General features: G+C 37.6%; 1 long non-coding RNA gene across 1 annotated transcript; it reads right to left on the bottom strand.

The window, feature by feature from the left end:
• On the bottom strand, nucleotides 1–21,971 carry LOC116665098. The gene is made up of 3 exons (XR_004321674.1): nucleotides 21,959–21,971; nucleotides 3,776–3,778; nucleotides 1–86 (listed from the first exon to the last, which is right to left on the bottom strand). It is a non-coding gene; the product is annotated as an uncharacterized LOC116665098 (long non-coding RNA).
• Between the last annotated feature and the right edge of the window lie 478 nt (nucleotides 21,972–22,449).

Genomic DNA, 22,449 nt, shown 5'->3' on the forward strand with positions numbered 1-22,449 from the left:
ACCCCTTTTGCTTCTGCTTATCTGGAAAACTCTTTAACTCTCCTTCGATTCTGAAGGACAACTTTGCCAGGTAGAATATTCTTGACCTGAAAGTTGTTTTCTTTCAACACTTTGAATGTATTGTGCCACTCCCTTCTGACCTGCAAAGTTTCTGCTGAAAATCTTATGGGGGTTTCCTTGTACATAACAAATTGTTTTTCTCTTGCTGCTTTTAGGATTCTTTCCTTGTCTTTAACTTTTGATACTTTAATTTTAATATGTCTTTGTGTGGGTGTCTTTGAGTTCATCTCATGTTGAACTTTCTAGGCTTCCTAGATCTGAATTTCTGTTTCCTTCCCAAGTTGGGGAAGTTTTCACTGTTTCCTTCACATAAGTTTTCTGCCCCTTTCTCTCTTCTCCTTCTCAACCCCCATTATGCAAGCCTTGGTTCACTTGCTGTTGTCCCATAAGTTCTTTAAACTATCTTCTCTATTTTTTTTGTTATTTTTTCTTTTTGCTCCTCTGATTGGATGAGTTCCACTGCCCTGTCTTTGAGTTCAGCAGTCCTTTTTCCCACTTCATCTAGTCTGCTGTTGAATCCTTTTATTGTATTTTTCAGTTCCAGTATTGTATTTTTCAACTCTGTAATTTCAATTTGGTACTTCCTTAAATTCTCTGTCTCTTTGTTGAAATTCTCACTTTGTTCATCCATTCTTCTCTGGTGAGCTTGTGAGAATCATTATGACCATTAAACTGAGCTCTTTATCAGGTAAATCACTTATCTCTCTTTAATTAAGGTCTTTTTCTGAAGCTTTATCTTGCTCTTTTGTTTGGAACATGTACTTCTGTTTCTTCATTTCTTCCTTGACTCTCTGTGCTGGTTTCTATGCATTAGATAAAATAGCCACCTCTCCCACTCTTGAAGGAGTGGCCCACATGTAAGGTTATTGTTCAGTCTGCCTTAGCTCTTGGATGTCTCTCAAACTATTGTGATTGTCCAAGCAGCATACTTTACTCATAGTGGTTCACAGTAGTTGAGGCTGTGCCAAGACCCATCAGGACCCTAAATGGGAGGGTCTTAGTCAGCACCTGGATTCAAGCTGATTAGAAGTCAGAATCTCGGGTAGCAATTTGTAAAGTACGCAAATACACCTCTTTCACAGAAAAGCATTTCTGTCTGCTCCCTCTGCACTGAGCCCTGGGGAATAGCCAGTTAAGAACTGTTTCTTAGTTTGCTACCATCTCGTTGACCCATGAACACAAGCCCCACTGGCCACTAGGGCAGGCTATCAAGGAATGTGTTTTCTGGGTAGCAGCCACAAAAAAAGTCAGTGAGCCAGGCTTGTACAGCGTTCTTTGCTCGGAGACATCGACAACCTGGGGTGGGGTGGAGGGAGAGCATGAAGATGGCACTCATGGGCCTCCCTGGTCTCTGGAGAGGATTGTGGTTTGTCCCTAGACGTGTTTGATTAGAAGCCTGCACCTCAGTCCGCACTAGCGAGTAAACTAACAGGCCTCTTTCACAGAAAGACTGGGGTGCGTTTCAGTTTGTTGTTTCTGCAGTATGTCCTGGGGTGGTGTTGGGGTAAGTGGCTAAAAACTCTTTTTGCATTTGTTACAGTTCTGTGGGACCCACGAGCATAAGGCTTGTTAGCCACCAGAGCTAAGTGATCAAGAGGTGTCCTCTGGGTAGCATCTGCAAAAATCGGGGCACCTGACAAGTTTACAAGCTCCTTTCCAGGAGCTACTGGCAACACGGAGTGAGGCAGAGGGAAAACTCAAATATGATGCCTGCTGGTCAGTGTTTTTGGAGAGTATTTCACAGGCACCTAGATGTGTGTTAAATTAGATGCCTGCCTCTCACTCCAAAGTTTTAAGATAAGCAAATAGGACTGTTTCATAGGAAGACCACATGTGTTTCAATTGGCTGCTTCAGCTTTGGGTCCTGGAGGGTAGCCAGGTGAGTCCGTGTGAGCCCTTTAATGACTATTTCTCAGTTCGCTATGATTCTGTGGGTATCATGGACAAAGCCCCATTGGCTTTCAAAGCCAGATATTTTGGGGGCTCATTTCTCCGGTGCAGGTCTTAAAAGTTGGGGTGCTAGATGTGGGGCTCAAATCCTCCACTCCTCAGGGTGAAGCTCGGGGTTGTGAGTTCCCTCCCAATTGTGGGTCACTGCACTGGGTGTGAGTTTACGGAAAGGGTGTATCTCAGCCTCTCCTACCCATTTTGATGTGGGTTTTTTTGTTTGTTTGTTTGTTTGTTTGTTTGCCCAAGTGTATGAGACACTTAGCTAGTTTTGGTGTTTCTTTTAGAGGAAATTGTTCCATGTGTAGCTATAGATTCGTTGTGTCTATGAGAGGAGGTGAGTTTAAGATCCTCTTATGTCATTATTGTTGACAGGAAAAAATGCACAACCTAAAAACAGAATTTTGTTTTATTTGGAGAACTTTCTGAGAACTCAAGTCTAGAAGGCAGCCTCTCAGATAGCTCTGAGGGACTGCTCCAGAAGAGGTGAGAGAGGAGCCAGAATATATAGGGAGTTTTGCAACAAAAACCAGGTAGTCACACTTTTCTTTGTATGGGAAGATGCAAGAGTCTAGGCTCATTGAACTCCTTCCTTTGCTATGCACCTTAACTATCTAGGACCAGTATTCTCTTCTCTCTCATCCTAAGCCCCCTTAGTGCTCACTATAGGGGGCGGCCGTAGTGGCTGATGGCTTGATGGCAGCAGTATCCTTTGTTTGCTGATATGGCAGGCGTTCTTAGTCCACATCATCTTTATCCGGGAACCTCCCTTGTCTATTCTAGATAGATAAACAGTCTGTCTCTGAACATTGTTTTAATGATTCTGAAGACACAAGTATCTATTTTGTTCTATAAGACTCCTGGCTTTCTACCATTTTCTGAGAGTTTTCATTCTGTTTTAATATGTTCTATCCCTTAACTCTAGTTTGGAATGAGAGCAAACTTCTACTGCTCCTTGTCAGTCCTTTTTAACTTCTCTCTGTTCAAACCTTCCTCAGTATAACAAAGAAATTTTCCAGCTTCTGAGGAATTTCTTTCAATTACTATTACTTAACCAGAAATGGTGTCTTTATATTTCCGTCATCATTCTTTCCTCCGTGTAGCACAGAGAGGAGACATGTCTGGTAGAATCCCTCCCTAGAACATTTGGGATTACAAGGTAAACTCTGGAGTCCTTTAGCCCTGAGGGATCCTGAAAAACATGGTAATGAGACCGCTGAGCGCTGAGATAAAGAATCAAACAAAAGGAGGAGGTGAAGGGAGGTGCTTTCAACTCTAAGGAGTCACCCTGAGGAGACCATGAGCTGAGAAGGCCTGGAGGGCACAAGCACCCTGGCTTCTGATACTATTGCTTGTTGAGAGAGAAGAGCCCCTGAGGTGGGTCCTGGGTTGTGCCCCTCTGCCTGCGGCCTGGGAAACAGTCTCTGTCTCTGGATTTCTGAGAGGGAGGTCCAGGAGACCAGACAGCAGTCTACCTTTGGAAAAATCTACTAAAAAATCTGTTCCCTCTTCCCATCTTGGCAAGAGCAGGGATGTCAGAGCCACTGTGAAGAACAAGAATTGCCACAGATGTGAGCAGTTGCAGCCACGTGTCACTGGCCCTGCTTCACCTTTGCTGCCCTCAGTAGATCTTGACTCCCCCCTCCAAGTGCCACAGGGCAGCTCCGCAGTCACACTCAGAATCCACACTCTAACTTGCCACAGAGACCGAGCTGGCTAGTACAGTACAGCTTCTTTTAAAACATTTGAGAACATTTTCTCAGCCAACTGGCTAACTGTTTGAAAATAAAATTTTATAACCCCTACCTTACAACTATGTGAAAATAAACTTCAAACGGACTGAGGATATGAGTATAAAAGGAAACAAAGCTGTTCCGAGTACATAGAGATAAAATGCTTCTATAATCTTAATGTGAGCAAGATCCAGGCATAATATAAAAGACAGAAAACATACAGGAAAATGTAGATTTGTGTATACCTAGATATATGTGTGTGTGTGTGTGTGTATACACATATATACACAAAGATATACATCCACACAGAATATGTAATTTAAATAAATGGGTTTAAGTATTATACATGCTGTTGTTAAGCTGAATCTTTTTTAGTGAAGACCTTTTTTTTGTTTTTGTTTTTTCCTGTATGCCCATCTCATCCCAAGTAAACATGTTAATAGTCAGGTGTGTACCTTTCCACACTTTTCTTTACACTGATATCATTTTATACAAATACACATACATGTACGGGAGTTTGGTCATTGTTGCATTATGCACACTTCCCTGCATTTTGCTTTTCTTACTCAACAATATAGATCTAATGCATCTTTGTTAATGATCGACTGAAAAGGGACCATTAAAAGATTTGAGACATAATTAAAGTTTTAAGAGTTTGCTTGAACAAAAAGCCATTTGAGTCAGGCAGCAGTCAACCTAGCAGATGGAAAAGAGCTCCCAGGATCTGTTCAAAATGAAAGACTTTTACAGGCAGGACAGAACAGGAACAAGGAAGTTATGCTGGGCAAAAAGCGGGTTGGTTATGGCAGTTATTTTCCTTTAGGGGATGGTAAGGGTCTGTCAGGCAGATTACCTAACTAATGCTGATCAGGAGATTCCATTTCTGGATGAGGAGAAACTGTATATTTAAGTCTTGGTTTGGTGACGTAGGGCTTAGCTTAAGTGACTCCATTAGAGGCCGCTTATCTTATTTTAACAGGATAAAACACTTTTTATTCTCCCAATTGATAAGCATTTATACTATTTCCAGATTTTACTTCTAGAAACATCAATTATATGTCATGGGATAATATGGTTTTCTCTTTTGAATTTCCCTGTAGGTGACCTTCTCCCAGTTATGGAAGCTTAGGCTCACGTGTTGCATTTGACAGCCTAAACAGCACCTGATGCCCAGGGAGTCGGAGTCAGGTGCCAGAGCGGAAGACAGAAAGGAGTAGGGAACTAAAAGGGCATGAAGGGCTGGGGAAGGGACAGAGGCCTCAAAGATAGACTTTGCCACGCCATATTTTTGCCTCAGACTAGGGTAGAGCCCTCACCTTAGGATATTGTTCGTGCTGTGTCATAAGAGAAGGAGGTGGAGTCCAGAGATCACTAAAAGGAGGATGGAAGACAGAACCTGAAAATAAACATCTGAACTAGAATCTGAACTGGAATGTGCCAGCGAGAACTTTGTTCATTTCTACAACACTGCCACCACGTGGCTGTAGATGAACATTGCCGCTAGCAAACCCAAAGTGATGGTTAGAAGAGCTGAGTTGAAAAGAACTAATGATTTTCATGTTCTGTCTTAATTTCTACCTCTCAGAACATTACCACAAACCCAGAGTCACCCTGTGGTATTTTCCAATCAATACACCCCCATTATGACTTTTGCAAATTCCATTAGATTTACTATTCTTGAGAATCCAACAGAACATATTCTTTTGCATCTGGTTCACAGTGTCTATGAGATTCATCCATAATGTTGCTTGTACAGTCAGTTCTTGTTATTCGCAGTAGTTGTGTTCTATAAATTCTTCACAAACATAGAATTAGGAAACACTGAACCATTGCTCCTGCAAGTCTCTACTCATAAGCTTCATCAACCAATCAATACATATAAACAAACATATCAGTGTATTAGTGGATCAATACATGTAAACAAGCAAAATCAAAACACTTTGTTTTATGTGTGTTTGTGTTTAAAAATACCTTCGTATATATTATTGATTCATTAACATTGCCAACAGCACTGTAGCTCATGCCTCACACCTGAAAGATGCTTATCCAACACACCAGTTTTCTCTATAAAGCACATCACAGCCTTCTTGCACTGAGGAACACTAGACAACATTTCTGCACTATACTTGAGGGCCATTTATAAACAGTGAAATTAACATCATAAAGCACAGAAATGTGAAAACTGTAACATTAAATAGACAATACAAATGACGTACGTTTATCGTATGAGAGCTGAAACGAGGTTGGAGCATGGCCTTGCTCAGCCTCACCAGAAACTTGCACACCAGGTGACTCAGATTTTCCACCACTGTGCAGCTCCATGAATGACCATGAAAATGCCATATTGATTTTGGGCTTATAAATAAATTTTAGCAAATAGGAAAATTCTCAAATACAGAATCCATGAATGATGAGAATTGATGGTATCTGTACTTTATTCTTTTAAATTACTCAGCAATATTCTGTTGTCTGTATATAGCACTATTTGTTTATCCATTCACCTATACATGGAATTTGGGATTGTTTTCTATTTAGGGCTTCTATGAATTAAGCTTTATGAACATTCTTCTACAAACTGTTTTGTGAAAATATTCATTTCTCTAGATAGCGTGTACCTTGGTGTGAAATTACTGTATATGTTCAGCTTTATTAGAAACTTTTTGTTTCCCAAAGTGGTTTACCATTTTATACTCTCATCAGCAACATGAGAGTTTCACTTGCTCCACATCTTCACCAACACCTGCTTTTGATAGTTTAAAATTGTATTCTGGTGGGTGTGTTCTGGTGATTTTAATTTGCATTTCCCCAGTGATGAATGATGTTGCATACCTTTTCATATACTTACTGACCATTTGGATATATTTCTTTGTGAAGAACTTTTTCAAGTCTTTTGTCTATTTTTAGTTGGGGTGTTTATCTTTTGTATTACTGCTTTATAGGAATTCTTCGTATATTCTACATGTAACTTCTTTGTCAAGGACTCGTATGTAGTATGTATTACAGTTACGTATTTACAATATATATAGTGTAATTATTTTCTCCCAGTGTGTGGTTTGTCTTCACTTACTTAATGGTGAGTGAGTTGTGATGAGCTGAAGTTTAAAATTTTAATTAAGTCCAACTTGTCGATTTTTCATTTATGGTTAGTGCTTTTTGTGTTCTGTCTAGGAACATTTTGCTTACCCCTAGTAATGGAGTCATTCTCCTATTTCTTCCAGAAGCTTTACTATTCTACATTTCACATTTAGGTCTATAATCCATCTGAAAATAAGTTTTTGTATAAAGTGAGGTAGGAATCAAGACTGACTTTTTTTCATATGGATATCCAATTACTCTAGTAGTGAATGAGTCTCCTTCTTGTGTAGAAGCTTGTGTTGTGCAAAATATGTGTATACTCACAGAAGATTTGCTTCTGTTCCAAAGTCTTCACCATGACTCCAAGCTACCACTATCTCCACTTGAGGGAGCTATTTTTGTTTCTAGTTTGTGGTTCCAGTGTTTCTCTTTCAAAATTTTTTCCTCAATTTGCATCTTACAGTCAAGGAATAATAGGATATCTGTGTCAAGCAATATACATTTTAGTTCTGTTGGCTTTTGAACATCCTAGACAGGACATCTTACTCTTTGTTGTTTTCTGAGGCTCTTTTTTCCTTATAGTACTGAGAATTGTGAATTTTGTTCTGTGTAGCTGCTATTTACTGAATTTCATTAAGGTGTGCTATTCCATTGTGTGAATATACCACAAATCATGTGTCTGTCTGTCATCGGCATTTGACTCTTTCCAGTGGTTTTCCTATTATGTATATACTTTTGTGAATATTCTTATTCATGTCTCCTAGCACATATGTGATCCTTCTACCTATTTAAACAACATGGAATTGCTAAAGAGAACAGTATGTAATGTTCCACTGTAGTAAAAATTGTAGAGAGAAACTTCCGGTTTCCAGTCTAGCATGTAAGGAGCCTAGAAGCCATCATTTCTATCCACACAAGAAAAAGTTTAACACATTGAAAATCAGCTCTTCTTAGAGCCTTCAAAGAATTGAAGTAACAGGGCAAACTGCTGTCCCCCAAATTGGGGAGATAGGCAGGTACAGACAACCACAAATGATCAGGGTAAAAACTTACACAGGATCCAGTACTGGGGAAGGAAAACCTAAACTGTAACTAATGAATTGCTGGATGGTCACTGTGGATAAGTTTGAGAATTAAAAACTCAAGGCTGGAGAGGAGTCTTAGGGGAATCCTCACACGTTTGTGAATTTTACCTCCAGAAGTTCAACCATGTTCTCCTACTGAAGATCAGAGGAAAATCTTCTCATGCTTCTGGCAGGGCAAAGGATAAAGTAGCCTGTTCTTCTTAGCAAGGCCTGATATCAGAAGAAACTATTTTATCAGAGCCTAATGACCAAGGTTTTACCAGAGTCTAACTGACCCAGGGAAAGGGAGAGACCCAACTCCAGCCCCCTCTAACCTTCCTGTCTCACCCAAGGAGGAGGAGGACTGAAAAGTACTTGTGAAGTTCAAATCCCAAGGGCACAGGCTCACTAAAACATAGAGACCTAATCATACGATTACAGATAGCATCTCTCCCCCAACACCTCATCCCCACATCAGTGAGGCTCCTGTATAATAATAACATTACGACTCCAAGAACTACAAGCCTCAGACCTTATTTAAGAAGACATATCTAGGGAACCCAAAAGACAGTATGTGAGGCAATTGATGAAGACACCAAAGAAATTTTAGCACCTGACAATTACAGGTAAAAAAATAGCAAGTGCATTCTGATCCCTAGCCAGATAAACCTAAAACCTCACTCTACAGGCCTGTTTACTTCAGTTCCTTTAGCCCAGCACATCATGTCTGGTTTTCAACAACAAATAATTACAAGGCATGCTAAAGACAAAAGACACACATTGAAGAGAGAGAGCATGCATCAGACCCAGATTCAGATATGGCAGAGATGTTGTAATGATCAAACTGGGAAGTTTAAAACAACTATGGTTAGCATGCGAAAGGCTCTAGAGGAAAAAGTGGGAAAGAAGAAGAACAGGTGGATAATGTAAGCAGAGAAAGGGTGTTGAGAGTTTAGCTGAACTACTCCATAGTATCACTGCATCCAGTTTGTGTGGTCAAGCACACTGCAGGAGCTTTGAACTGACACTAGCCCCTCCTATGAGTGCATGCCTTAAGTAATAGCCTGCAGAATCACAAGTAAATTGAGTTCCTGATACGACTTCCCCAAACACCCTTGTAACAAGCACTTTCCCCTGCCTCTCAGTGCTTTCCCTTTGGTTGCCCCTTAGGTAGGATCCCTGTGGAGCTTACCAAATCTTGCTCTTTTAGGTCTGAATTGACCAATTTGGCCTTAGTCTGGGAACCCCAAAGCACTTCACTTACAGACCCTAATAAAAACGTGTGTCCCAGGTCCTGCCCTGCTGTCTTTACCTGCACCCTGCCTTGACCTCCCCATGTAGCCCCACTTCCCAAGGTGTGCCCCCTTGAGGTGTGCTGTGTTCCTCCTCCAAGGACCTGTGAGTAATAAACTTCTCTGTTTCACTTTTCCTTTTGGGATTTTGTGGAACCATGCATGTCTCACTCTCTCACATGCTGGGGCACGACTTAACAAATACTAATTTAACGAAGACACAACATACAGAAATTCAAAAATTAAAGAATCAAAGGAAATGCTAGAACTCAAAAACACTAACAGAAATGAAAAAATGCCTTAGATGGGTTCATCAATAGACTGGACACAGGTAAAGGAAACTCACTGAGCTTCAAGAAATGTCAATAGAAACTTTCAAAACTAAAACACAAAGTGGAAAAAAGAAGAAAACAGAATATTCAGAAACTGTAGAACAGTTACAGAAAGTGTAACACATGTATAATAAAAATACCAGAAGGAGACGAGATAAAGGAGCAGAAGAAATATTTGAAGCAATAATGTTTAATGTTTGTCTATCTCAAAGTTAATGATAGGCAACTAATTGTATACCCAGGAAGCAAAGTGGACATCAAGCAAGATATCAAAAAACTATGCTTAGGCATATCATATTCTAACTGCATAATATCAAGGACAAACAGAAAATCTCGAAACAAGCCAATGGCAAGGGGAGAAGAGGAAACCTACTTATAGAAAAGCAAGGGTAAGAATTGGACTTCTCTACAGAAACTATATAAATGAGAAGAGAACGAAGTGAAATATTGAAAGTATTGAAAGAAATAAAATACTAACCTAGAATTCTGTATCCAGTGAAGTTATCCTTCAAAAATGAAGGTGAAATAAAGACTTTCTCAGACAAACAAAAATTGAGAGTATTTGTCACCAGTAGACCTGCTTTGCAAGAAATGTTAAATTCTTCAAAAAGAAGGAAAATTATATAGGTCAGGGACTCAGAGCTACAGAAAAAAAAGAAGAGTGTTAGAGAAGGAATAAATGAAAAAATATCATGCTTAGTGAAAGACAACTACTGTGTGATTTCACTTATATGTAGAATCTAAAAAAGAAAACGAATGTATATAGCAAAACAGGAACAGACTCACAGATATAGTGAACAGTTGGAATTTAATTTAAAAAACACAATAACATTTACACTAGCAAAAAATGAAATACGTAAATATATATTTTTTAAAATGTGCAAGATCTATATGAGGGAAAACTATAAAACTGATTAATGAAATCAAAGGTCTAAATAAATAGAGATTTCAAGTACATAGGCAGAAAGACTCAATATTATCAAAATGTCAATTCTTCCCAACTTAATCTGTAGATTCAACACAATCCCAGTCAAAATCCTGGCAAGTTACTTTGTGGATATCGATATCCACAAACTAAATTTTATATGGAAAGGCAAAAGATCCAGAATAGCCAACACAACATTGAAAGAGAAGAAAAAAGTTAGAGGAAAGACCCAGAGTTGCCAACATAATATTGAAAGAGAGAAACAAAATTAGATGACTGCCACTATCTGACTTCAAGACTTACTCTAAAGCTACAGTAATGATGACAGTGTGGTATGAGCAAAAGAACAGACAAATAAATCAATGGAACAGAATAGAGAGCCCTGAGGTGACCCACATAGATTCAGTCAACTGATCTTTGACTTTTGACAAAGAAGCAAAGGCAATTCAGTAGAGAAAGGAGGACAAAACAAGCCTCAACAAATTTAAAAGGATAGAAATTATTTCAAGCATCTTTTCTGACCACAACAGCATTAAACTAGAAATCAATCACAGAAGGAGAAATTTAATGCAATTCCTATCAAAATATCCATGACAGTTTTCACAGAATTAGAACAAATTGCCAAAGCAATTTTGAGAAGAAAATAACAAAGCTGGCTGTATCACCCTCTGAGATCTCAGGCTATACTACAAAGCTACAGTCATCAAAACAGCATGGTACTAGCACAAAAATAGACACATAGATCAATAGAACATAATAGTGAGCCTAGAAATAAACCCATGCACCTATGATCAATTAATCTATGAACAAAAGAGGCAAGAATATACAATAGAGGAAAAATAATCTCTTCAACAAATGGTGCTGGGAAAACTGGACAGCTACATGTAAAACAATATGATTAGAAAATTCCCTTGCAGCATATACAAATAAATTCAAAATAGATTAAAGATATAAATCTGAGAACTGAAACCATAAAACTCCTAGAAGAGAATATAGGCAGAACACTCTGACAAATCATAGCAATTTTTTTTGGATCTGTTTCCTAAGGCAAGAAAAATAAAAGGAAAAAATAAACAAATGAGACCTAATTAACCTTAAAAGCTTTTGCACAGGAAAGGAGACCATTGACAAAATGAAGACAACCTATGGATGTGAGAAACTATTTGCAAATGACACAACCAACATGAGGTTAATATCCAAAATGTATAAATAGCTCATACTACTCAATACCAAAGAAACAAACACTCTAATCAAAAAATGGACAGAAGACCTGAATAGACATTTTTTCAAAAAGACTTACAGATGGCTAACAGGGACATGGAAAGATGCTCAACATCGCTAATTATTAGAGAAATGCAAATCGAAACAGTATCACCTCACACCCGTCAGAATGACTGTCATCAAAAGGTCTGCAAATAACAAATGTTGGAGAGGATGTGAAGAAAAGGAAACCCTTGTACACTGCTGGTAATGTAAACTGATGCAGCCACTATGGAAAACAATATGGATGTTCCCCCAAAACTAAAAATAGAACTGCCATAAGACCCAGCAATTCCACTCCTGGGTATATAGCCAACTATACAAAAACACTAATTTGAAAAGATATGTGCACCCCAATGTTCATAGCTGCACTATTTACAATAGCCAATACATGGAAGCAACCTAAATGTCCATCAACAGATAACTGGATTAAGAGGATGTAGTGTGTGTGTGTGTGTGTGTGTGTGTGTGTGTGTGTGTGTGTGTATACTCAGAATATTACTCAGCCATAAAAAAGAATGAAATTCTGCCATTTGCAGCAGATGTGGATGGACCTAGAGAATATTATGAGTAGTGAAATAAGTCAAAGACAAATGATATCAGTTATATGTGGAATCTAAAAAATAATACAAATGAACGTATATGCAAAACAGAGAAAGACTTATAGAAAACAAACTCTGGTTACTAGAGGGGAGAAGGATGGGGAAAGGGACAAAAAAGGAGTATGGGGTTATAGATACAAACTACTATGTATAAAATAGATAATCAACAAGCATATGCTGTACAGCACAGGGAATTATAGCCATGATCTTGTAATAGCATATAATGGAGTATAATCTGTGTTACCCTGTTAATGTTGCAGTATCTTTTCAAAGTTTATTCCAACTCTGCAATTCTAGGCTTTGTTATACAGAGGCTAGACCATCTATGTAAACTGAATTTCAACAAACCCTTTTTTCAGCCTGTGTTATATTATAGAAATAAATGCCAGTCATTAAGGATACAGAGTTTTCCAGACCATGTACCTCACCTCTAAGAGCTCGTTTCTAAGAAAGACACACACACACACACACACACACACACTTATATATATATATAATGAGTTGTAGTGGGTCATATTCGATAATGCATTTCCTTTTTCTTCTACAAAATTGCATTATTCAGCAGAGTTTATAGAAAATCTGCAAATTTACATTTAATCAGCTCCTTAACCCTTGGCCCCAGAGTCCTGGATTTACCCCCGGATCAATGCCATATATACTTAATAAACCTCATATAAAGCCAAAACAAAGGTAAATGCCCAGCTTTTCACAAGACGGGGTACAGATGCCAGCAACCACTGGAAGAAGAAAGAAATAGACTAAAATAACTCAATCATTGTAGCTAAAGCCAGGAAAGAGAAAGAAGAGTGGAAAGAAGGAAGTGGGAGGGAAAGAAAGACATGAGTTCCCCAGAATCAACCATTGGGTAAGTCTAAATAATCACTAACTAAAGATCAACACAAATTCATGGGGAGTGTCTAGCTAGTTGTATAGATGCTTAGAGAACAAACCTGTTACTTCTTAGTACCCAACAAGACAGCAACAGAAATTGCCCTATTCCCTGGAGGACTGTGTTGATTTCATTGGTGATAGATCGATTACACTGGATCCCTTCTAACAAAAAGGGGACAGTATTTGTCCTCACTGAAGTTGACACCTGCACAGATATGCCTTCCTTGCTCACAACATTTCTTCCAGAATATAAATATTTACAGAATCTTCATGTATTTTAATTACTTACCAAATAACAATTCCTCTGACCAAAGATCACATTTATTGGCAAAGAAAGTATATCAATAGATTTATGTCCATACAAGTCATGGTCCAGAAGCAGCTGGCTTATAAAACTGGAATAGACTACTGAAGACTCAGCCATGGGGCCAAGAAAACAGTCCTTGTCACGTGGTTCTTCTGAGTTTTTGCTAATATTTTGCCAACATGACTAAATTATGTGGCAAAAACTTTGTGCACACATACTTTTGTCTTTGCCAGTGTGTCTATGAATAGATCCTAGAACAAAGATTGCCAGATCAATGAGTAAACGTGTATGTGATTTACTAGATATTGCCAAATTTCCCTCCATAGGAGTGTACTATCTTGCATTCCCATTATTGAAGTGTGAGAGTGCCTGCTTCCACATAGCCTCTCCAATGGGGCAGATTTTTTCCAGTCTGATATGTGAAAAATAATTTCTCAGTTTAGTTTTAATTTGCATGTCTCTTGTTGTGAGAGAGGTTGAACGACTTTTAACATATTGAAGGGCCATTTTAAATTCTTTTAATCTGATTATGCAATGATTTGAGTAATGTGTTGGTGCTCTTCTCCATTTTTTTAGGAGCTGCTCATTAGTTAGCAACAACAATCCTGATGAATGTCCCAAATATATGACACACACACAGTTTTATTATTTTTGTCTTTGAATTTTGAACAGAGTTAGGAAATTTTTCTTCTATATTTGTAAGGTCACTTTTTTTTTCTTTTAACATTTTAAGACTAGCTCTCCTCATTCCTATTCTTGGAATGTTGTCCTGGCTATTCTTATTTGGATGTTTTTCCGTAAGATTTTTATAATCAACTTGTCCAGCTCCAGACCAAAAAAAATCATGACATTTTTGTTGTGCATGTATTAAACTTATAAACTAATTTAGGGTAAAATAGATGTACTTGTTTTAATTTCCTTGAACTTATTTTGTAATATCAGTTTACACGTTTCAAATGTGGAGTGATCACAGTTTTATCTGGTCTGACTTTTGTATACGTTAGTATGTTATGCACTTCACTTTCACCTTTTCTTGTTTCCTTTCAACTTCTTTATTTGGGGTTTGAGTGCAGTCCTTTTCTGTTGTGCATATTTAAAGAAGATGTGTTTTCTTGTATTTTTGTCTGAGAAGGATTTTTGTATTTTATATATTTGTAGAGGGTGGGATAAGCCAGAATAGTTTTTCTAACTTTGCTGCTGTGGGGCTTCTGTTGTTACCATCAAGAATCCAAAAATATGACCTCCCCATGAAACCACTTCTACGGTTTTAAGATTTGCTTTCCTCTGGGCCCATTCTACCAGTAGCTGAAACTTTTTGCTCCCTTGCTCTTAGTATTTCTGCTCTACTCCCAATAGTCTTTTTCTCAAAACGTGTTTCTGTCGCTATTGCAGTGAGTTTTTCTTGCATATATCTGAGGTCCTTAAAAGAATTAGGCCACCTCAAGACTTGCTGGTCTTCCTGCAGCCCTTATGGGTACTAATAGGCTTTGTGCTCACCTGCATATGGATCCTCAGTTTCTCAATTTCACTGGTTATTTTCAGATCTGCTTCCTGAGCATTCCATTCAGATTTAGGTCCTCTCTTTGATGACTCAAGAGTTTTGGGGGAATTTCTGTGTTCTGCAGCTCTCTGGACATCAGAACTTCTCTGTCCACAACTTCTACAGAAGCTAAATCTGAGTTACAGAGGACCCTGCTTTTTCAGGTCATATAGCCCCACCCACTGGTATTCTAGGTTTCATGGAGGTTACTTTGTCACCAATTTCATTGTAGTTGTCTGTTGTCTTTTTTATCTTTCCCTCCTAGTTACTCTCTCTCTAGTCTGAAGGGCATTTGGAGAGATTCAAATACTAAACTGCCATGGTGGTCTTAGTCTTTCTAGAAGTCTCCCATAAAATGTTGAGTAAAGTGGCTAAAAAATTTCCAGAGCCCTGGATTACATAACGAGTGATCACTTATATGAGTGCATCACTCAAAATAAATTTACCTTTACCCCTAAATTTTGGCACCCAATTTAAGGATGGGACTACTCTCCACAAATATTCTGTTACACTGTAATTTTCAAAACATTGAAAATCTGCTGCATGTAAATAAAATATGAACAAATATCAAAGGTTTATTTCACCTATTAATAAGAACAGAACAGATGAAATGGTAAAGCTGGTTCCGAGAGGATTTTACAAACAAGTTTATATAATCCAATAGGAAAGGTGTTTTAAAAGTTTAGGGAAAAAAAAGTCTCTGGGTTAGGTACAAAACTGGTTAATGTATCACAGAGCAGTACAACCACAACTTTGGGGATTATCTTTCCTAACAGATGGAAGTCTACAGTTAATGTGTAAATTCAATGAGTAGATTTTTTTCAAGTAGCAAAGAGCCATCGAGAATTAAATAATCCTTGGAGAAACTTGTTAAACAGTACCTCCATATGATTTCCAAGTTTTAGGTAACTTTTCTTAATGCCTGGTGAAATTGTCAGGCTGCATTATCAGAATCAGCTGCATAAACATCACTTTTGCAATCATGTAGAATTACTTTCTGCCCTTGCTCTACCTGGAAATAAACCTGGAAGAAATTTTTGCTTATGGGTAACATCATACATAATGGGTTACTTCATATATAATGCAAATATATATTGTGAATCTTCCAAACCTTGTTCACATTTATATTGTCTACTAAAAAAGTTCCTGATTTGTTTTTGATCAAATTTCCTATATTTCGCATTTCTCTCCATATAAGTCACACTGTGTATAAGTATACACTTCCTTCTGGTCCATGTAGCAGTGAGAAGGGCTGGATCCTGGGAATGCCTGAATCATGGAGTACAAACACCACCAGGACATTACCATCACTTGTCATTGCTTTTCTTTGTTTGTCCGTTACATTCTCTCAGATTATCTTCTTCTTCATGGCAGTGACTCTGATTGACCCTGCCTACTTTATGTGCCTACCCTCTGAACCAGTTGACACTGGCCAGGAAGTAGGAAAGATACTATGATTAGCAGCCTCTATACTAACCACAGGACTAGACTAAGTAAAGAAGCAATTTTTAAAATGATGGAGGGAAGATTGCCTCCAGAAGATGGCAGGAGTGCTAGGCAGACAAAATACTAGATGCCCACCAGAAGTGGTCAGTCACATAATATTGACAAGTGATTTTATTATTGTTTCTTAGGCTTTGATGTAGAGGCAGTCCTTACAGGCTTAACAGTAGATATAGAAAAATACAAATATCAAAACAGGATAATAAGTATAATTTGTCAAATGAATTGTCGCACATGATTAAGATTTTAAACTCAATATAATAAGCATTTATTTAATATACTTATAAATTAATTATATATTAAGACTAAAATTAAAACCTTCACATGTATCATATACTTGTATATTTATATATCTTTGTATGTCTTAATACTTCCACATAAATACTTACATATTAATAAATCTGTTATAACAAACTATTGTATGAATAGTTAACTCATCAGTAATAGAATATTACATGATCCAAAGGAGAAAATTACAATTTGGATTGTCTTTCTGTAAAATGACTCAATTTTTTTGTGCCATAGTACCAAATAACTTTTCTTCAATTAAAAAATGCCTTTTTTATTGTCACAGTATTCTGTTAGCCCTCACTAATTCTGGCATGCTCTTAAATAATTTTAACAAGAAGTTCCTCATTGCTTAAAAGAGTTAAAAGTCTCTACTAATTATTGTTTCTGGTTGTGATGTCCTTTAAAAATAGTGCCTGGACAAAATAAAACATTCCATATAACTTGTGCTTGCCTCTAGAGACTTATGTCTTACGTTTATAACTTTTCTCCTCTGAACATTCTTGAGTTTGCCTTTCCAAAATTTAGACCCCAAATTCAGAAAAATAAAACAACATGGACGTCAGAATTGATCTACAGACACAATGGAAAAACTACCTTTATCTCTGGATCTCGTGGATGACATTTTTGACTCTTGGCCAAAAAAGGGCCAGTTTTATGGTCTGTTAGTTAAACAATAAAACTCCCCTGGAAATCAACTTTCCCCCAAGACCCATCTCTTTACTGATAGTGTGCAACTGACCCAGCCAGTTAAGTTAGCTGGCCAGAGTCAAACACCCATGCTGGGAATTTCAGTTTTGAGTTCCAGGCTAGGATGACACCTCACCTAGATCTTGGTGGTTCAACCAGGACACATGACTCTGTGTGTGAACATGTACCCTGGGAGGCCACCTCTCTGACCTGTCATTCTTGCCTGCTTTATTTGCTTGCTCTATCCTTTACCTCTAAATCAGAGCATCTCCTAACTCAGCTCTGTGGGGCCTCATGAATCCTTTCAAATGTCCCAAATTGGGAAAACTTTTCAAGTAAAATGTCTTTGGATGAATAAACTATCACTGAATTTCCTGGAAAGACCACTATGTACCACAAAAAATTATTTTTAAAGTAGGTAAAAATAATCAGGTTTCGTTGGCATTCTTCAAATTTTCATTAAGTTAAAACAATTGTACAAATTTTTTTGTTTATGAAATTTAAGATGAAAATAGGGGAAGCCTGCAAAAGTCAAAATAAAAAGTTATCTTCGCACGTTAATTATGTATAAATGACATATATTAATATGCATACATATCAATAATTATATACTTTTCAAGTTAAAAAAAAAACCTATGCTTAAGTAAAGGACTGGTAAAATAACTGTGTATTAAGAGATTTACCCCTCCTGGATTTTAGACTTAAATTTTCTTGTCAATTGGAAACAATTATAATACATTTTATGGGATAAATTAAAGGTCCTGGAGACAGGTTATTGTCCTCATCACTTCTCTGACACATATCACACTACCTACCCATAGCTGTAGCATTTTGAACCCAACAATTTTCCTTCCATGCCTAAGCAAGAAAAATCCCTTGATTATTTAACCTGTGTTAGGAAATTACTCATGCCTTATCCAGACTTTTGAATATCCCCTTTGCGCTAATGTCTGTTGATCTGTTGATCTGAATTGGCCAAATGCTTAAATCCAGAACTGCCTGGAGCGTGATATCAATCCTTGGCAACACTAAGGGACGTATGAGTAAAGGTTCTGTAACCATTGATCTGTGAGTTATCTCGGGACAGATGTACCTTCCTGTCAACAACATTCAGTATTAATAATTGGATTTACAATTTGTAACTGGTTTGAGTAGAGTTGCCATGTCAGTTTGGTCATGTGGCTGGAATATGCCTGGGCCACCAGCTCACCTGGAATAGGCTTTGGACTTCCTGGCTCCAAGGTGCTTTATACACATGGCAGTGGAGGTTCAAAACCTGAAGACAAAGTATATCCTGAGCAACCCAGCGGAAGAAGAGTAAGGAAGACTGCACCTGAGATCTCTGGACCCCTCCCAATGCATATCCTTCTCCTGCTATTATTGCTATAATATATAATATGTGTAGTTATAATGTTGCTATATTTGTTGCCTGTAACATAAGTACAAATTGAGTCTTGTGAATCCTTTCAGTAATCAATCAAATATAATAATGCACTGTTTAGTAACCCTAATTTAATTTTGTTCCTTAGTAGTTCATACTTAAACACAAAAACTAGAGGTTGTCAAGCAAGTTATGCACCCAGATTCAAATTCACTCTTGGCATATGAGCCTTTTCTAGAAGAAAATTCACTTCAAATAACAGTTATCTGGGCCAGCCTGCCAGTTAGCATGAAATCAAAGAGCAAATATTGATCCAGTCATTATATTCTAGTATATTTTGATCATTCTTTGCTTATTTTTAAGGTAGATTAAGAATTTTTCTTGCCAGACTATTATTAAGACTAATGGGAATATCTTGAGATGTGGAATTTTAGTCTCTGAGAACTTTGACAATTTTTAGTTTCAGACTTCCTTGGTTTCTCTATATTTTTGTAAAGATTAAAGATAAGGACAATGAAATTTTTGAGTAAAAGGCAAAACCTTTCAAAGACCTTTAATAACAGTCTGGCTCTCCCTTTATGAGTCAATAACAGCCCACTTTGTGCATTTAGAAATTTCACTCTGGTCATATTCTTTGCCTTACTGCAAGCTGGTATGAGTAAATACTACTATTCTTATCATTAAACAGGTATGAGTGGCTTTTCCAAATTAACCACAGAAGCAATCTCTGAATGACCTGAAATCTGAAGATTGCGTCTTCTGGAAAAGAAAACAAAGGGAGATTTGCCTTGAACACCAACAAACAGGACCTTACCAGGTACTGTTGATAATTAATACAGTAGTAAAACTGTAATGTAGTGACCTTTGGATTCATATTTTCAATTAAAAAACAAACATCATTTTCTCTAAATCACTGGACTTCCATTTCATTAGTAGACCTCAAGCAGAGAGTCCTTTGAACTCTCCCAGAAGTGAATAATCTCCCCAAATAACAGTTGACTCAAAACCCTCAGCTGCAATTAATGATTACATGAAGTAGACAGTTTCTGCTCAGATCTCTGGAAGAAGATTCATTTTCAGAGAGCTCAACACTCTTTTTCTTTGGGTTTGTTTTTCTACTCATCTTGTCTAATAGCATACATTGAAGCTCCCTGGCAACTGATTAAAGGGTTCTCAGTATGCTCTTCTACAATTTCATTTCCTTCCTTCTAAATCCCTAGTCTTTTTGTGTCATTTAGAAGAGACAAAACATTCTCACGCATTTTTCTCAGACTATAGTCACTGCTGTAAATCTAACTGGTAGGTCAATACCCACTTGACCCTGCTGAAAAAAAAAAAGTGGTAAGTGTTTTAAAAAACATTTTCAGAATAGCTTTCCTTATGCAGATTTCTTCTGGTACTAAAAATTCCTCTCATGTTATGAATTCCAACCTTCAACCTTGTAAAAATTGGACATCCACATCAATCATTAAGCCCTGCTGACCAAACTCTGTTTACTGAGAAACAGAAGCCACCCTCACTGCAGTGGTCAGTTTGTTCTCTTCAGAGTCACTATATCCTGTTTTACAGGTATTGTTTAACTTGACTTAAAATATGTCTGCCTACAGGGCCCAGTGATTGGTCCACTCCTATTAAGATAGGCAATATTTATATTCTCCATAGAGTGTGTGACCCCCACGAGTACAATTTCTTATGTGGATACTACCACCAGAGGCCCATCATACCAGTTTAAATTCATCACCCAGGGTATTTACAGTCACATAGAATAGCCCTTGATTTCTTCTTGACCAACCAAGAGTTTATGCCAGAAAAAACATACCATGATGCAAACGCACAAGGGCTAGAATAGAGCTAGCTGGATTTTTAAGCACACTTTTGAGACCTGGGTTTAGTCATCTAGGCCCCTTGATAGTTTCATACAAAACTAATAGTAATTTTTTTCCGGTAACTGCCTGAATTGCAGTTGGTCAGTACATCCTATCTAGACTCTTAAATGCAGCTGTGTAGCCACTTTCACATCGCGTGATTCAACAATTCATTCTGCAATGGAGAGACCAACTCTCGTCCAGCTTAGCGGTAACATTCCCTAGATAATCTAATCAGAAGAATACTGACAATGGGAAAGACCTGAACATCAAAGATTAGTATTGCATAGCCTGACTGTCTGTCCTTGCCCAAAAGTGGGGACTGAAAAAGGAAAAAAAAGTAGCCCTATTATACCTATCAGCAGGCAGCTAGTCTAGTTTCTACCACTAGGCAATACTTTCTTCTACATGATAAACATAGTAATTTCACAGATTATCAGCATCAAATGAGGAATCTTCATGACCATGATGGAATAAGAAAAAACTAAGTCCACTCCATTATTATGCATGAGTAAAGACACTAGGCAGCCACAAAAATTACCAAATATCTCATCTCTGGCTAATGAGTGGCTGCTACTTTTCCTCTTTTGGCAACTCTGGCCATGTTCTGTTCCTTCTGCCTCCTAGATAAAAGTTGTTAAAGTACTTAATCACTATATTGTCCTTGCTTTATGAAGGTGTGCACACACCACACCAGCATCCTCAAGCTGCACACCCACACACCAGTATCCTCAAGCCTTACCCTCAAATATACCCTAATATATGCCCAATTTCTACAATGAGCCTTTTCTTCCTAAAGCATCCCATGCTTCCCCACAGACTTCAAGTATTCTTGCTGCAGGAAGCTTATAAAACTAACTTTATTTGTTTACAGGGATGTTACTAGTAATGATTAACCAAATGGGACCATGTAAAGCACCTGTCATAGGATAAACTCAAGAAATTTTTATTACCATTTTTGTTGTTATAATTATTATTTTTTTCCAGCTCTCCTCAAATTTTACTTTCTTTTTTTTTTTTTAACATTTTTTATTGATTTATAATCATTTTACAATGTTGTGTCAAATTCCAGTGTTCAGCACAATTTTTCAGTTATACCTGAACATATATATATTCATTGTCACATTTTTTTCTCTGTGAGCTACCATAAGATCTTGTGTATTTCCCTGTGCTTTACAGTATAATCTTGTTCATCTATTCTACAATTTTAAAATCCCTTCTATCCCTTCCCACCCTCCCTTGGCAACCACAAGTTTGTATTCTATGTCTATGAGTCTATTTCTGTTTTGTATTTATGCTTTGTTTTTTTGTTTTTGTTTTTTAGATTCCACATATGAGTGATCTCATATGGTATTTCTCTTTCTTTTTCTGGCTTACTTCACTTAGAATGACATTCTCTAGGAGCATCATGTTGCTGCAAATGGCATTATGTTGTTGGTTTTTATGGCTGAATAGTATTCCATTGTATAAATATACCACATCTTCTTTATCCAGTCATCCGTTGATGGACATTTAGGCTGTTTCCATGTCTTGGCTATTGTAAATAATGCTGCTATGAACATTGGGGTGCAGGTGTCATCCTGAAGTAGGGTTCCTTCTGGATATAAGCCCAAGAACGGGATTCCTGGGTCATACGGTAGTCTATTCCTAGTCTTTTGAGGAATCTCCATACTGTTTTCCATAGTGGCTGCACC

The sequence above is a fragment of the Camelus ferus genome, chromosome 7 (assembly GCF_009834535.1).
Source record: "Camelus ferus isolate YT-003-E chromosome 7, BCGSAC_Cfer_1.0, whole genome shotgun sequence".
In the NCBI taxonomy this organism is placed as follows: domain Eukaryota; kingdom Metazoa; phylum Chordata; class Mammalia; order Artiodactyla; family Camelidae; genus Camelus; species Camelus ferus.